We start from the raw sequence: 15,122 nt of genomic DNA, 5'->3' as shown, positions 1-15,122 counted from the left end.
CTACCTGTGGGCTCAGGAAAATTGGCATCTATATACTGAGCTGGATGCCCCCCAAAGTGCCCCAAAGTAATGGCATGTACCACGATCAGCAAATTAGTGCTCAAAGTAAGAGAATGTTTATATAATAAGTGACTCTTGTATACATCAAAGCTGATTAGCATATGAACATGATACCAGTTACATATAATCAGCTAATTCATTGGTTTTTTGTTCATAGTTTTGTTCCAAAGCCATTTTTAACAGTATTTTCATGTACTCATAGCCTAAAAGAAGGGCAGATATTAACATACCATTAGTTTGAGAACAGATATATCAGCTATATTTGCTTTCTTTTTTTTTTTTTTTTTTTTTTTGTGGTATGCAGGCCTTTCACTGTTGTGGCCAGCACAGGCTCTGGACGTTCAGGCTCAGCGGCCATGGCTCACGGTCCTAGCTGCTCCAAGGCATGTGGGATCTTCCCGGACCAGGGCATGAACCCGTGTCCCCTGCTTCAGCAGGCGGACTCGCAACCACTGCACCACCAGGGAAGCCCTATATTTGCTTTCTGATCATTGATTCAATACACATATTTTTTACATTCTGAAAATACTGAAAATTCCCAGACGTAAGTGTCCTTTAAGATACGTTTAATAACCACTCGTGGACTCATTACCTTTCTGCCACACTCTGTCAATTTGACATTATTTATAGGTTTATTAGCGTTTTGATATGGTATAGATATTTACAATGCTTAATAGTCCTCAGACTTTTACTTTTATATGCTTAGAGTGTTGACAGATTTCCAATAAAGTTAGTCATCTCCCAACAGAGAGAGTGTACCCATTGTTGCCATATATTCAGATTTCTCTGTTATTATGCTAATTATTCTCTTTTGCTTGTTTTGGAAAGGGATTGAATTGGAAATTGTCGATAGCTGTGAAAAGGATAATGGTGGTTGTTCCTGTCACTGTGAACATGCAGTTGGTGGGCCCTGTTGCTCCTGTAACCATGGACACCGGCTTGATTCAGATGAGAAAACATGCATAGGTAATGTATGGTAAATGCCATCTTCCTTCAGAGCTTGCCCTGGATTCATTTAGCCCTTTCTTCTCTAATACTTAGTGCTCTAATGTAGCCACATCTCTCAAACTGCAAGAAGTAAAATGAACAGTGTCTTTGGCTACTGGATAAATGTAAAAGAAATACTAATTGACAGAAGACATCATTGTGTTTAGGTATTTACTTTGAAGTTAAAGGAGATTTAAAACTTATTAGCAAAATATATGGACTTAACAGTTTTACTTCTGGGAAATATTCTAAGGCCTATCTAACCATTTAATGTAATTTGTAATTCATACAAAAATGCCACCATGCATGCTAATTCTCTCCACCACAAGCAGAAGCAATCATGTTCATTGGTTTTCAACTTGGTGATAATTTGGATGCATGTTCACCTTTGACATGGCAGGTAGCTACGTTCCAAAAGAAAACTTTAAAAGATGTTATTCTTTGGAAATCCAAGCTCAAAACTATTTTTTTTTAAATTTATTATTTAATTTATTTATTTTTGGCTGCGTTGAGTCTTTGTTGCTGTGCGCGGGCTTTCTCTGGTTGCAGCAAGCGGGGGCTACTCTTCATTGCAGTGCTCGGGCTTCTCATTGCGGTGGCTTCTCTTGTGGAGCACGGGCTCTAGGTGCAGGCTCAGTAGTTGTGGCTCACGTGCTCCAGAGCACAGGCTCAGTAGTTGTGGCTCAGGGGCTTAGCTGCTCTGCAGCATGTGGGATCTTCCTGGACCATGGCACGAACCTGTGTCCCCTGCATTGGCAGGCTGACTCCCAACAACTGTGCCACCAGGGAAGTCCCCAAAACTATTTTTAATGGATAACTTTTTCAACATATTATCAGAACTTATATCATTTGAGACAATGAGAAGAATAAATTCCACCCCAGCCTTGCTTCATTATGAAATGTTTAATTTAGAACTTCTGAGAAAAAGGAATATCTACTAAAAATAGGGAGAGTGAGCATCAAACTAAATTACTCTGTGCTCTGGGTCTGAGAGCACCTACAAGCCCCTAAAACAATTTGCCATCATTCGAGAATTATGACACCATATTTGCTTGTTTTCTTTTGTGATACTTTATATCACCTTTCTTAAAAATTATGATGTGAGTACTAAAAAAAAATCTTTAACCATTTCATGCTACAGTATGATTTGAGGCAAACTGAAGTACCAAAAGAGAAGAGGTGAATTTCAAAAGCCTAAGTCATTGGGATTTTTTAGTTTGGCACTAATGTGACAGAGTGAACTTCAAGGGATTTTGAAGTATTCTGGTTTCATAAATTATTTAACCAAAACAATGTCATTACTTGTTATTTCTTGATCGAACATCACCTTCTGCATTTTTCTCAGTGTCTATGGTGATTAACTTAATGAAACCAGTTGATTGCCTTGCTTCTTTTTTGTAATGAAAATTATGCTTATAATTTTCTACCTTGCTAACATTTGTATCTCTGGAAAAAACAAAGGGCTTCCTTTCTTCTTTGCTCCCTCGCTCCCTCCCTCCCTTCCTTCTTTCCTTCCTACCTTCTTTTTTTGACTGTTGGGTAAGGGAAACTGAAATTTTGCTAAACCTTTTGTTTGCAACTTATAATTTGGTATCTTTCCTTATTCTTTGAAAAGTACAATTCAGTAAAGTTCTTATTTACAGCCAGAAAAAATAGCATCTGCCAGGGACAAAATGTAGAAAATTGCATATTTATGACATTTCAACAGTCAACATGACAACATTGTTTTGTTTACGGCTCAAGTTTATTTCATTTTCCAACAATAAATAACACTCATTCCTAAAGACCAAATATTCACTAGAGTAAAGGTAATGATTTGTTTGGAGTGTGCATATACATACTCGGCTTATTTGCCTGAGAACAGATTAAGGCCATGGATACTTTGTAAAACATTCATGCATGAGGGAAGTTAAACAATTTTCTTTTTAGTGTATTTTAGGATCAACCTTCCTTTACATAACTTTCCTTTTACACAACTTTCCTTTTACAATAAATGTGTTCTAGTCTGCGAATGGTCAGTCTTGCCCAAATGCAAAAATTTATTAGGGCTAAAACCTAGAGATGTGTTAACACAATTTGAAAAACAACTATACAAAATACAAATGTCTGACCAGGAGTAAGTTCACTAAATTTAACAATTGGTAGTTATCAGAAAAAAAAATTTATTCTAATCTTTGGAGCTTTATTCAGTGACTCTGTGTGTGGGAGAGATACAGAAGGTCAAGTTTTTTCAAGGTTTACATTTGATGCTTTTCTGAAGTCATAGTTGAAATGTTTAATTGTTTCACCTGACTACAATTAATGCTGTAGTTTTGATTAGGGCTAAATTTTTAAGTACAGGTGAATTTCTCTGTGATGCTGCAATATTTGGTGTATTGGCCAACGTAAATAGGAAAAATATGATCATCAGAGAGGAAGAAAAATTAAAAATAAAAAATAAGCAAGTGGGTTTCCCTGGTGGCACAGTGGTTGAGAGTCCGCCTGCCGATGCAGGGGACACAGGTTCATGCCCCGGTCCGGGAAGATCCCACATGCTGCGGAGCGGCTGGGACCGTGAGCCATGGCCGCCGAGCCTGCACGTCCGGAGCCTGTGCTCTGCAACGGGAAAGGCCACAACAGTGAGAGGCCCGCGTACCTCAAAAATAAAAAAATAAAAAAAAAATAAGGAAGCAAAGATCTTACCAAATAAGATCTGGAAAGGAATCAAGAAATTTAGGAAAACAGGTGATATAAGGGTTGAAGGGACAGGGCATTTTAAGAAAGGAAGAATGGGGTTTCAGATGAGTTCTGTACATGAGACAGGAAATAACCCCAGAGGAATGATAATAGAAGAAGAATCCAAAATGGGTCATAAAATGATAGATCGAGGAATTCATTTTTCCAGTTATGTGATGCAATTGTGCTCTTTACTGGTTGAGAACAGGGAATCATGAGACGTATATGTTTAGAGGCTCTGGTGATATCTGAGAAGACTTTTTAAAAAATCTTGAAATAAGAAAATCCAAAAAACATAAAAGATAATGTTTTAGATAAAATGAAACTGAAGTTTTTAAAGTTTTCTTTTGTCCTCTATATTCATGCTACGTAATACAAAGGATAAATGAAGTTTTAATATAAGAAAGGAAAAAGATATCATCTAGAGTTTTGTGAATAGCACTGCTTGTGACATTTTGCAGGAGAAAGAATGTTTTGTGTCCAAATGACCTTCATTTGGATATTTTATGGTGACCCCTAACCTTAGCTGATTGATTGCATTTTCTTTCCTTCCTTTCTCTTGTCTGTATTTTCTTACATTGGTACCCTTTCCAAGGTTAATTGAGACACTGACCTTTTATATCTGGGGCCGCTCATGTAGTTATGGAACAGTGGGATTTTGTAAACTCAGCACTGACAGGCCACCCAACTTAGAAGAATTGAACTAAGGACCTATAGTCAAAAACCCTGACCACACAATTCCCAGGTGTCTAGCCTGGTGAAAGCAGTGGGTAAAGAGTCTGTTGCTACCCTTTAGCCAATTATATTATAAATGATCCCCTCAAAACTCAGGATAAATCGATTAGCCTTTGGCTGAAAGGTTTCAATTTGACATCTTCTGGTGCATTTTCACTTTCTGTGGGGCAAATAAAGGAAGACACATGCCAGATTGTAGAATTCTAGAATAACAGTTCTGAAGGAGACTTAAAGATCATCATTAAAAAGATGTTTATCTGATAGGACATTCCAGGGTAATAGTGTCACCAATTAAATAAAAACTCATCCCAGTCAAAGCATCATTGAAAAGTTCAAGCAAATGCCCTGAAATATTCTGTAATTTAACACATAATATTTAAAATGATCATCTGCCTTCTCTCTAAATTGCCTTTATCCACTTCTCTTCCCAGTCACGTGACTTCTTTTTGCTTGGGAACGTTCTTTCATCTGAAGTTCCAGAAGAACAAACACATGGGGGCCTAAGACTGCCTCCTCTTTGCAGCTATTAAATGTCCACTAAATGGAATTTTTGGGCTCGTCTTCTCAAGCTGTTTTTTTTTTGTTGTCATTCTTCAAGTTCTCTGTTCAGTTAGATTGCTGTTTAAACTGGAAAAATAGCAGAGATCTCTTACCCTGTGCTTATAAATGCATTTGGAGATTACTTACATCCTTTTCAAATAAATACCAGGCATAGAGGCATGTCAGAAACATAAATCCAAATGCGGCCTCATTTGTTTTGTGTTATAGTCTCTTCAATGTCTGTACTCAGTAACCTAAGAAATAGAAAATGATTAGTAAATCAGTTTTAATTTCGAAGTGAGGCTTATCAGCACCTTCATAGGTCAGTTAAATTCCTGCCCTTAAGTAACAGAAATGTCCTTTCCCCCTTTAGACCTTGATGAATGTGAGAGTGGAGAAGCCTGCTGGGCCCAACTCTGCATCAACTATTTAGGAGGCTATGAATGCAGTTGTCAGGAAGGCTTTCAGATCAGTTCTGTTGCTTGTGGATGTGATGGTGAATTGCTGAGCTCTAACATGAAATCCCTGATGTGATGGAGCAAACAATGGAGGGGGAATATCTGAGGCAGAGGGTTAGGGTGGGAAGGGAAGGCTTTGACACTAGAGAGACTTGGATCTCTCTGTGGCTCATCCATGTTCTATGATATGAACTTGGGTGACACTCAGTGCTCTGAGCCTCAAATCCTCATCAGTAAAGTGAAGACAATAATGGGATTACTGGGGAAATTAAGAAAAGTAATAAATGTAAAGTACCTGCTACTGTGATTGACATTGAGAAATCACTCAACTAAAAGTAGCTATTATTATTATAATAATAGTCATTGCCCCATAATCCCTTTTACCTAATTTAATATAAGGCAAGTGAGAGATTCCAGCAAGCCATAGCACACTGCCACAGGAATTGCTCATGGCAAGCTTGACTGGAATCAGAGGTGATTACTGAGTGTCCTTCTACTTTAAGGGCAATAGCAAAAGGATTGCTGGTTCATGAGCCACAGTCCAAATCTGTATCAGAATCCTTTATATATCTGATGTTAATCTAGATAATGCAAGTTTTAAGGTGAGTCATTTTATAATATTCTAACTTATTTGTTGAAATTGATTCACTTACTTTTTAGATGACTTCTAGCTGATAGGTATATTTTTATATGATAGGAGAGTTTGAATTCAGTGAGTAAATTCACTTTTTTATACCATTAAGAAGGGCTCATGTAAGTCATTGCTGTAAATTACTTTAACAAGTTTACCTTAAATATATAACCTTTAAATTTTCGTTTGTGAATATTATTACCATTATTTTGAACCTTACTTTTCTTGAAATCAAAGATTCAAAGATTGTTATCTATTTCCATAATAGTCAAATTATATAAGAAGACTTTAAGGCCTCAGAGAAAATAGTGATTCTTGAATTAAAGAAATAAATTCTTGTATTCTGTTGAGGATGATAGTTGTGTTTCTTCATATAGATGCCAAGCTCCCCAGCCTTGCAATATAGATAACAGCAAAGAACATACAACTATGATATCTATATATACTAAACACAGTAAAGCATATCACCACTTACACCTCCCATCCAATTAACAGGGCCAAAAAAAACTGAATTTCATGTACCATCTGTTCTTAAGCAGAGTGAGCCAAGAGATGACTGTGAATATACATACTTGGGTACACACATCCAAATGGAAAAGGTATTCACAATCTGAGGCCACGCCTGCAAACTCAGCTTCATAAATGAACTTTTAGTATACTGCACACATTGATCAAAATCTGGGCTCAGGGCTTCCCTGGTGGCGAAGTGGTTGAGAGCCCACCTGCCGATGCAGGGGACGCGGGTTCGTGCCCCAGTCCGGGAAGATCCCACATGCTGCGGAGCGGCTGGTCCCGTGAGCCGTGGCCGCTGGGCCTGCACGTCTGGAGCCTGTGCTCCACAACGGGAGAGGCCACAACAGTGAGAGGTCCGCGTACCAAAAAAAAAAAAGTCTGGACTCAGACATGGACATAACACCAGTAAGTCATATGAGATTAAGGCCTAGGATTCATCCATCTCTAAAATTCTCCACAAACTGTGCACAGAATTATGCATGGAATAAAGGCTTCACCCTAGATATTGAATAATTCAAGAGTGAATGAACATTCTGCAAAATGGTACACAGCTTAAGACCCTGTAAGTTTTAAATTCTTCCTCAAATCTCATGAACAAGCTCTCAGAAAGACCTTGTCTATGTAGGTAAACTATGGTAAACTTGGAAATGAGTGAAAGAAAGGTAATTGGCAGGATATATTTGAGGGAGAATTGGAGCTATGCTTTCTATATAGCAATACATTGTTATTGGTTAATAAAGGTGACAGATATGCCCATGAGTTCATAACGTCTATTTTATCTCTCAACGCCTAAGAGCAGACACTGTTTAAATTTTCCCAGATGTGGATGAATGTCTGGATGTCAGTATCGTCTGTGACCAACCATATATCAACTCTGTGGGAACCTATGAGTATACTTGTGAGGAAGGCTGCAGAATTGGAAGTGATGGAAAAACTTGCATCTCTAAGTTGCTGTGGAGAGTATTATCAAATCTCTTCTGACTTCAACCCTTGTCTTGTTCTTTGGGAGCATGGAGACCATATATTCTTTAACTCAACCTGTCCTCCCCTTTCTCTCTTCACAGACTGAGATCTTTCTTTTCCTTTTGTTCTCTCTGCAGCAGTTTCAACTCTGTGCTTTCTGCTTCTCACCTTCATTTACAATAGGCGGTTTGAAATGGCTTTCTCTCAGAGTTTTACCTTTCAGCTGCCCCCTGCCTTGACTGTCTAGTTCAGACTCTCTCATTTTTCCCATCAACCCTTGCTCAGTTTTTCCTTCTTTTAACCAGCATGTGGAATCCAGGTCTTTCCCTGTGCGGTCTGAGCTTTAGATGATGCTGAGCTAAAGGAAGAAGAAGAGGAATTAGACATTGTGAAGTTTCCACGTCTTCTATTCAAGAGCCCACCTCAACTGCTTCATTATGTGGCTGCCTCTCACCCACGAAAGTGAAGAAGATGAGGAGGAAGAGGGGAAAGATATTCGAGGAGAACTGACTGCTTTGCACAGAGTTGGTGCATAAAAACATGTATCTCATTAAAGTCATCTCTTTTCTCTATTTTTAGATAGTTCACATAAATCTTTCATAGACAATTTCATTATCAATGTTTAATGCCGTCAAGTGTTTTAACATGATATTAGCAAGAAAAATGGGACCAAAATTACTTCTTCAAAGCTCCCTATGAAATTCATCATCTTTTGTCTTTCTTCCCTTTAGCACAAAAAAAGGTTGCTATGTAGGTATGTGTGGACGAGGGGGTGCAGGGGGGTGGGCGCTATTGAAAATGTGATACAGTGAAATGGAGCTGAAAAATAGCTTTGAATTAGCGTAATGGAGAGAAGGATTGGGACCTTTTAGTTCTAACAGTTTAAACTCTACTAGAAGTCATTTTGGTATAGTTAAAATTTACCTTAAATAGCCTTAAAATCTAAACCCTTTCTAAATTTTAAAATGCAGAGAACCAATGGTTCAATATGCTCAAGTGGACCAAGAAAAAATATCTTTATAAATGTGAGCAGTTTTTCTTATATATCCATGCAATGGAACTCAAGCATCAAATCACTTCTGATCAGAATAAATTAGCATAACCTCTTTCAAAAGTAACAGTTTTCAGCCAGTCTGCTGCTTCTTTTTCTTTTCTTTGTAAGACAGAGCTGCTCTTTTCAGAGCCCTCTATTCCTTGTATTTTAAGAGCATCAAAGCTTAATGATTTCTTTAGAAGACATTCAGTAAAATAGCAGATTTGTTTATACGCTATGGTCAATGATAATAATATCAATAAATGCATCTGCATAATGATAGAAATGTTTTAATGTTACTGAATTAGACTCCTGATACTTTGGCTACTCAAAGTCAGAATAGAAATAGATAAGGACTACCAAGACAGTCAGAACTTGAGTGGCCAAGATCTAGAGAGAAGAGAAGCTCAGACAAGTGAGATGGACAATCTGTGCTTCTTTTCTCCTTGAGCCATTTGCTAATGTATGGGCTATAGAGACAGAGAAGCCAGGAAGTCTACCGACAGCTGCAAAGAGAGTAAGGAGCTAAGCACAGTTATCAGCAGTATCACGCATGGTGCTAGAGAGGTAGAAGTTGGAGTTGAGAATCTGCCAAGGTGGAGAAGCCGTGCTAAACATGACAGGCTTTCAACTGGGACATCTGAAAGACCCCATCTAGAAATGGGGGCAAATCTTAAAATGGAATGAGCCTTAAAAAAACAACTGAGATAAAGTCTATCCATCCTTATTCAGATTAAGGTAATTTCCCTCAAGAATAGAACAGATAAACACATTATGGTACATTTATACAATAGAATACTATATAGCCATAAAAAATAAACTAGTGAACACACAATATGGGTGAGTCTCATAAACATTATATAGAATGAAAGAAGCTTGATACCAAAGAGTACACACTTTACAATTCCATTTATATAAAGTTCAAAAATAAGGGAAAATAATCCATGGTGATATGAATCAGAATAGAGCTTAATTTGTAAGGCTAATGATTAAGAATCATCAAGTCACCTTTCAGTTTTTGAGGTGTTGGTAATAATCTATATCTTCATCTGGGAGGCTTTTACATGGTGTTGTTTACACTGTGGGAGAAAAAAGTATGAAGTGTACACTTGAGTTCTGTGCACTTCTCTGCATGTATATTAAGTCTCAGTAAAAAGGCTTACTTGGGGAAAAAAAAAAAAAAAAAAAAACTTTGCATAAAACAGCCTGGAAGGAAAAACACTGAAGTGCCAGGACCATTGATTATTTTTGTGTTCAGAAATTAATGGTAATTTCTTTTCATTTTTTACTTTCTTAAATATCCTAAATATTCTTTAGGGTCTACTTCCAAGCTCTATTTTAAAAGGTATCTCTTTGCTATTGTCTTTTACTGGGACTCTTTAGGAAATGAGCTCAAGGATCATGTTTATTTGTTTTTGGGTACATGAAGGGTTTCATCTTTATTTTCAGTGATGTAGACAGTATGGGTCCACTGAGATGGTATTGCATTCCGGTCTGTTTAGGTCATACCTTCGGACATGATTGCACGTTGAGCTGTGATGAATGGAGGCTGGTGCCAGGAAGGAAAGAGTGGGTGCTCCTTCCCAGCTGGCTGGGGAGACATTCTTTGTAATGAATGTAAGTGATTCCTTGGAGCATTGGTAAGAGAGTGATGAATTTTCCTTCACTGCTGGTAAACTGTTGGTCATGAGCTCTTTACACATGTTCTCCCCAAAATGTTTTAACAAGGTTAACAATTGATATGGATGAGAAACCAATTTATTTGTTGTGCACAAAGAATGTCTGTGAAGCACTAAGGTTTCAAACTGAACATGTGATTAAAATGGGAGATTTTGTGTTCCCTGGGGAAAATGATGTGCTGTCTCTTGTTTATCCATGGAATGTAAAAGTTTATAAAGGATCCTAATATTCTAGACCTATAAAAATCCCTCCATTTAAATAAATCATTAGGCCCTGGCAAGCTACTCCCAATGAAGAAAATAAAAATGAAAGGATTTGCATTACGAAGTGCAGTTAATGGAACTGCTTGACTGTTTGCTGCCTTTTTTTTGTTTGTGTCTTCTTTTTCTTTTAAACAATATGTAAGTACAGCCAATGACACTTGTAAGTTTCTTATATGTCTCTCATGAGAAAATGTCAATGATTTGAAAAGTAATACCTCTAATAAAGTTTTTCCTTTATATGTTAAATGGAGGTATATTTGCAGATACTAAAACTGCCAAGTAATAAAAACAGAATATATTGACTATTTTTATTTCCTTTTTCTCTTTTTAAATTTCCCTTATAAATCTTTTTCTTTTTTTTTTTTTTTTTTGCAGTAAGTGGGCCTCTCACTGTTGTGGCCTCTCCCGTTGCGGAGCACAGGCTCTGGAAGCGCAGGCTCAGCGGCCATGGCTCACGGGCCCAGCCGCTCCGCGGCATGTGGGATCTTCCCGGACCAGGGCACCAACCCCCATCCCCTGCATCGGCAGGCGGACTCTCAACCACTGCGCCACCAGGGAAGCCCTAAATTTTTTAATAAAAGAGTTTTCTTGGTCTTTGTGAATGGCTTGGAAGATGATATGAGCAGATTTTCTTCTGAAGCCCCTGCGTGTGGGAAGAAAGAGCACAAATATTGTTTCTATTATGAGATGGATGCAAAACTTGAATTATAACATAGTGAAGTGGTTCCCCCAGAATTACTAGTTAGCGTGTGGAGGCTCTTCCTGAAGCATCACTCTGATCATGTCTCCCTGCTGCTCAGAAAGCTTCAGGAGTGTCCCATTTCCTGATACATAAAGCTTTATTCTTCTAATCTAGTTACTGGCAACCATCTAATATCAGGCCCTCATAAATCCTTTTCTCTTTTTATCCACAACTCTTTGACCAGCTTATCATTTCCAGCAAGCTAAACCACTCACTACTTAATGCTTTGCACTTTTCAGCTTTGTGCCTTTTACTAAACTGCCATCTTTGTCTATTGCCATTTATTGCCTAAAGCTTTATTTGATGGCCCCAGTCTAATCACAGCTATTTATATTTTCTGTGGATTTAAAGCCTCTCTCTCTACTTCTCTCTCTCTCTCTCTCTCTCTCTCTCTCTCTCTCTCTCTCTCTCTGTCTTTCTCTCTCTCTCTCTCTCTCTCTCTCTCTCTCTCTCTCTCCCTCTCTCCATTGAATTAGAGTTAGCTATGCTCCTGTTCCATTTCCTTACTACTCTGGAAGCTTATTGGCCAGGTCCTATTCACATTTCTCCAAATTGGAGGCACCTGTGCATGAATGGATAAAACTTTGTATTGAGACTTCCAGCTATATGGACCTGCTGCTTGACATAGTCAACTGTATAAAACCGGGATCAAATAAATCTTATTGCATGACTATTAGGAAGTAAATATTTTCCCTATATTGTAAATATTTTTGGTAAATATGCATCTTCCAAACCCTTGATCCCTAACATGTCAGCATGAGAGAGGAAACTAAAAATCTATTGCAAATGCATTAGAATAAAACGTCTGACACAAAATTAATATAGAAATGTTGAAAATGAACTTCCTGATAAAATGAAGATAACATGACTCCTTCCTTGGCTTTGGAAAACCTTGAGATTCTCTACATGTTCACATGGTACAGAAAAGGGCAGTCTGTCTCTGAAAACAGAAACTTATGTCTTCTTTGCATTTCCTGTCTTTCTTTCATTTTTCTTCTACAAAAATTAAAACAGAACAATCCAAATTGGAAAAAAAAAAGTGCTCAGTAATTCTTTAACAAAAAGGGAGAGCAAGAACACTTTCTTAAAAATCCCTATAGGGACTTCCCTGGTGTCACAGTGGTTAAGAATCTGACTGCCAATGCAGGGCACATAGGTTCAAGCCCTGGTCCGTGAAGATCCCACATGCCACAGAGCAACAAAGCCCGTGCGCCACAACTACTCAGGCCTGGCACCACAACTACTGAAGCCCGTGCACCTAGAGCCCGTGCTCCGCAACAAGAGAAGCCACTGCAATGACAAGCCCGCGCACTGCAACAAACAATAGCCCCAACTGGCCGCAACTAGAGAAAGCCTGCTCACAGCAACAAAGACCCAAAGCAGCCAAAAATAAATAAGTAAATAATTTTATTAAAAAGAATCCCTATAAACTGTAATAAATGGAAGTGATCAATCATTCATCACTAGTATTTCTAAGAGTACCAGCTCTTCAAATGCATCAAGAGACATTTAAAAAAAATAATTCTTCAGGGATCTGGAAAGTTGGTTTTCCCATGGAGTAGATCTTCTAGCCCAATATCCTTATTGGTCTATAATGAAAACATCTACTTGGATGTTTTAGGAATTTCTCCAAGTAGTTACAATGAAACAATTTAAAAATTACCACATATTTTAACAGCACATTTTAGAACTCCATTTCTTTTGAAGAGATTTCATATTGACTGTCTCATTTGTTATTGTGAGACTATCCAGTAGAAAGAGAAGATAGGAGTATTTTCATATGACAAATGAATGGACTATATATATTATATGGAAGGGAAGATTCATGACTTCTTCCAAATTATCCAGCTATGGTTTAGCACATGTTTGTTTTAAAATTTTCTTTTCCAGGATAATTGCTCTGTTTGATGTTAATGAAGTATTTAGAAAATCCCTGTGCGCCGTGATATCATATTCTTTTAGTGGGGGACTACCAGATGATAGTGTCGGTATGCCAATATGGATGCCTTGCTATAACCCAGATACTGTGCAAGCTATTTAAACTTGCCTAGCTTCATTTTCTAGGTATATATATATTTTAAAATGTGCCATGTATAGTTGCTGTAAAAATTCAAAGATTTACTACATGTAAATTAACAATGCAGGTCTCAACCAGTATTTGTTACCGGTTTCTTTCTCTCTTACTCCTTTTGTTTTCCCCTTTCCTTTTTATGGTAACCTCGAGCTTGAAAGCAAAGAAAAAAGCGAATAAGAAGGCAAGTTTCCATATTAGCAGCATCTGGAAAGGTGTGGGTGGGTAGATGGAGGAGGTGATATAAATGTAGTTTTACAATATTTAGCCAATTATGATAAAATGTCAATTTAAATGGTTACTGAACTTATCTCAACAGCTCTATTTACTCAAGTTAAGCTTAAAGTCATAGACATTTCCCCCACTTTATTTATTTTAATGGAATACTAAGCACTTCCCCCCAAAACAACAAACCAAAGAAAACAGTTCTTTGCTTGATTTTGTCAGTCTTTGTGCAGAAAACCTTGGAACCCTCAAGATAGTCTTAGTCGCCTTCATTTTCGGTTAAAAATCCATGGCTTTTTTTTCTACATTTTCTTCCCATTTTTCAAAATAGAAGATGCAGTTTGTTTCTCACTAAGGTTAGTAACATATATAGAGCAAAAATGTTTAAGTAGTTCTGTGAAGTGTGAAGTGTGAAGAAATGTGAAGGTTAGAGTTTAAGGAACAAGGTAAATTTTGCATGTAAAACTTGTTAGCAGTTCTTCAATCAGCATCATTTTAACTAGCTGTATCAGTAATTCCCCCAACAATGATGACACCATTCAAACGAGGAACAGGCCAGAGACTCTTCCTGAGTCTGCAAGTTACAGAGATTTTAATTACTGAGAATACATTCTAATAGAAAGACAAGCTTTTATTCTCTAACCATGTGTATCACAATGAGTATATTACACTGTGTATCCACCTTCTCCATTTTCTTCATAGCTCATTCCCCAGAGACCAGTGGGAAAGAGTATGAGAGCATCTGTGATTGTCAGAATGGAGGCACCTCTGATCCTCTGAGCTGGCAGTGGGAGTGCCCCTCAGGGGTTCATGGGAACACCTGTGAAGACAGTAGGAATGGCTAGTCATATGAGACAGTTGTTTAAGTTCTTGATGTTTCTAATAGGAAATAAACAAAATGAAAGCTGCATCTCTACTTTTCAAGGTGGTCTTTTCTTTTTTTTTGTATGGTTTTTATTCTTCAATTTGTTAATATGGTGTATCACATTGATTGATTTGCATATATTGAAGAATCCTTGCATCCCTGGGATAAAACCCACTTGATCATGGTGTATGATCCTTTTAATGTGTTGTTGGATTCAGTCTGCTAATATTTTGTTGAGGATTTTTGCATCTATATTCATCAGTGATATTGGTTTATAATTTTCTTTTTTTGTAGTATCTTTGTCTGGTTTTGGTATCAGGGTGATGGTGGCCTCATAGAATTAGTTTGGGAGTGTTCCTTCCTCTGCAATTTTTTGGAAGAGCTTGAGAAGGATGCGTGTTAGCTCTTCTCTAAATGTTTAATAGAATTCAGCTGTAAAGCCATCTGGTCCTGATCTTTTGTTTGTTGAGAGATTTTTAATCACAGCTTCAATTTCATTACTTGTGACTGGTCTGTTCATATTTTCTATTTCTTTCTGGTTCAGTCTTGGAAGGTTATACCTTTCTAAAAATTTGTCCATTTCTTCCAGGTTGTCCATTTTATTGTCATAGAGTTGTTTGTAGTAGTCTCTTAGGATGCTT

General features: G+C 37.6%; 1 pseudogene across 1 annotated transcript in view; it reads left to right on the top strand.

Moving 5' to 3' along the window:
- LOC309805955 overlaps positions 1-15,122 on the top strand; it is a 193,352-nt pseudogene that overhangs the window by 121,332 nt on the left and 56,898 nt on the right. Inside the window, exons 5-9 of the transcript in view lie at positions 889-1,026; positions 5,411-5,533; positions 7,460-7,561; positions 10,138-10,252; positions 14,319-14,447. The product of the transcript in view is annotated as an uncharacterized misc_RNA (transcript). The remainder of the gene's footprint in view (positions 1-888; positions 1,027-5,410; positions 5,534-7,459; positions 7,562-10,137; positions 10,253-14,318; positions 14,448-15,122) is intronic.

This window comes from Mesoplodon mirus (genome assembly GCF_964341445.2).
Source record: "Mesoplodon mirus genome assembly, chromosome: 6".
NCBI lineage: Eukaryota > Metazoa > Chordata > Mammalia > Artiodactyla > Ziphiidae > Mesoplodon > Mesoplodon mirus.
Note: the sequence above shows the minus strand (reverse complement) of the source record. Positions and strands in the feature narration are given on the sequence as shown.